This window comes from Metarhizium album, assembly GCF_000804445.1.
Source record: "Metarhizium album ARSEF 1941 chromosome Unknown scaffold_7, whole genome shotgun sequence".
NCBI lineage: Eukaryota > Fungi > Ascomycota > Sordariomycetes > Hypocreales > Clavicipitaceae > Metarhizium > Metarhizium album.
The window spans coordinates 329,738-332,356 of record NW_024467581.1 but is presented as its reverse complement, the minus strand read 5'-3'; positions in this window follow the sequence as shown (position 1 = coordinate 332,356).

Below are 2,619 nucleotides of genomic sequence, written 5' to 3'. Positions count from 1 at the left end.
GCTATTTTAATATCTCTCTTAGCGCTATAAAATACTTTAAGTTTTTATAATTTATAAGTATTATAAACAGCCTAGCTATACTCTAGAGCTTTACTAACTATACCTTTAAATAAGTAACTACAGCTAGCAACTCCTTATTATAAATTATATAGTTGCATTCTACTGCCTAGAGTTATATAGAATAGTAAGCTACTAAGTAGAGAATACTATAAATATACTAGGATAAGCAGCTACTAATAGCATTTTCTAAGCAGTCTATTTCTACTACTATATTTTTATTAGAATTCTACTAGTAGAGCACTAAGTATATTATAAAGGCAGTCTTTAGCTTTCAGAAGGCTTTATTCTTCTAGGAAGTTTAATAAAAGAGAACTCTCTTCTTTATTAATTCTAGCAGCAGTCTAACTAGCTAGAAAAACTCTAAGATAAACTTACAATAAAAGTTTATAAAGCCTATAAATCTATAAACGCCTTAGACCTATATTAAGAGCTTTTAGTCGTAGATTACAGCTACTTTCTCTAAGTTAAGTTACACCTCTTTTTCTATATATTCTATATATACTATAAACCTAAGGTACTTTACCTTAGTTACTATAAATATATATTTCTTTATATTAAGGTTTAACTCTACTATTCTAAGCTATATTAAAATTTTATAGACTTTTTGCTAATAATTCTTTCTTAAACTACTAAAGTATATTAGTATATTATCTAGATAAGTAGTAATAAAGTTGCTTAGCGCTAAGCCTAAGGCGCTATTAATATATTGCTAGAATATAGCTAGTACTCTAGCTAGCCTAAATAAATATATAAGCTATTTAAACAGCTTAAACTACATTTAGAATGCTATAAGGTGTTTCTATCTCTCTATAATTTATATTTTATAAAAAGCTATATATATATTTAACTTTATAAACTACCTAGCTTTTGCTAGAGACTAAAGTATCTTCTTTACTAGTAGCAGAGAGTAGCAATTTTATTTTATTACTTTATTTAGTGCTTTATAGTTAATATAGAATTACTAACCTCTCTCTAGTTTCTTTGCTAGTAGCACTAGAGCTATAGCTAGTAAGGCGCTTGCTTATATTTATTCTCTATTTATAAGGTCTATAATTTGCTTATAGATTTCTAGTAAGTACTTGCAAGGCATATTATATAGAGAGGCTTAGAGGAGCTTTAGGAGCGTGCTGTCTGCCTCTTTCCTTAACTAGATATAATAATTAGAAGAGCCTCTATAAGAGAGTAGCATAATAGCTTCTTTTTTATTAAATAAGTCCTTAAAATCCTAGACTTTAGTTAGTAGTAGCAGCATCTTAGCCTCTATCTTAGCGTTAAATATAGCCTATACTTACAGTATTAATATTATTTTATGCAAGCTTATTACTGCAAATTAGTAGTTCTATATTGTCTTATAGGCTTGCTAGACTAATCCCTAGTATATTAACTCTAATATAGCTACTAATAGAGGGGTAAGTTAGCGCTAATTTATTTCTTTTACTACTAGTCCCCCTACTGTATTAATTACTAGCTCTTATGCAGCTATATATATATCTACTTTATATTGCTTTATCTACAGCAGCCTTAATATTACGTTCTTAGTAAGCTTTAGTACTATATAGGCTGTAACTAGGAATTTCTAACTATCTATATCTGCCTAGAATTTTACTAAGTAGAATATAAATAAGTGTAACTTATGCTATTATTAACTGCCTTACTTAGTCTTAATAGTAGTATAGACTTAATGCGCTGCTCCTAATAGTATTTACTGTAGTCTGCGCTATTATATATACTTTTTGCTTATAACTATATAATAGTTATAGCTAGTGTCTACTTAGGTATTAATAAACTTAAGTTTATTAACTAGAATAAAGATAAAAAAAGGCATTATATCTATTTCTAAATTAGTTTTATTTAAACTCTATATCTAGTCTACCTATATAGTAAGCATATAGTTTATTATATAGTGCTACGCTCTTAATAAGAGCCTTATTATAAAGGCTTATTATTTTCTAACTTAGCTTTATTAGTGCTGTTCTTTAATAAGTCCTCTATTATTACAACTTATCTTACAGCAGCTAGTTAGAGCTGTTTTAGTGCAAGTAAGGTGTACTTCTATCTATAGTATTTACCTAAGCTATAATATAAATATTGCTCTGCCTTCTATCTTTTAGCTAAGATAGCCTCTATTACTTATTAAGCTCTTTACCTCTAGCTCTCTATAAGATCCTAGAGCGCACTCTATTAAGTGTAAGCTCTACTGCCCTCTTGCCTCTAATTTATATTAACTTTATTAATGCTTATTATTAGTATGTCTTTATTCTAGAGCTAACTAGCTGCTAAGAGAGTTTAGCTTCTGCTGTATTAGTTGTATAATTTCTTCTCTAAGTAGTACAACTTAAAATCTATAGTAAAGCATTATAACTTCTTAATTACTAGTTAGTATATAGTATAGAAGATATTTTAGCTAAGAATAACTTTATATATCTCTTTACTTAAGGCTTAATAGAGCTTTACTAGCTTAACTATATTAGTCTAGTTTATACCTTCTACTAGTACTATTTTATTCTTAAACTAAATAAAGAAGTCTATAAATATTTTATTTAAGTATTACTATATTTA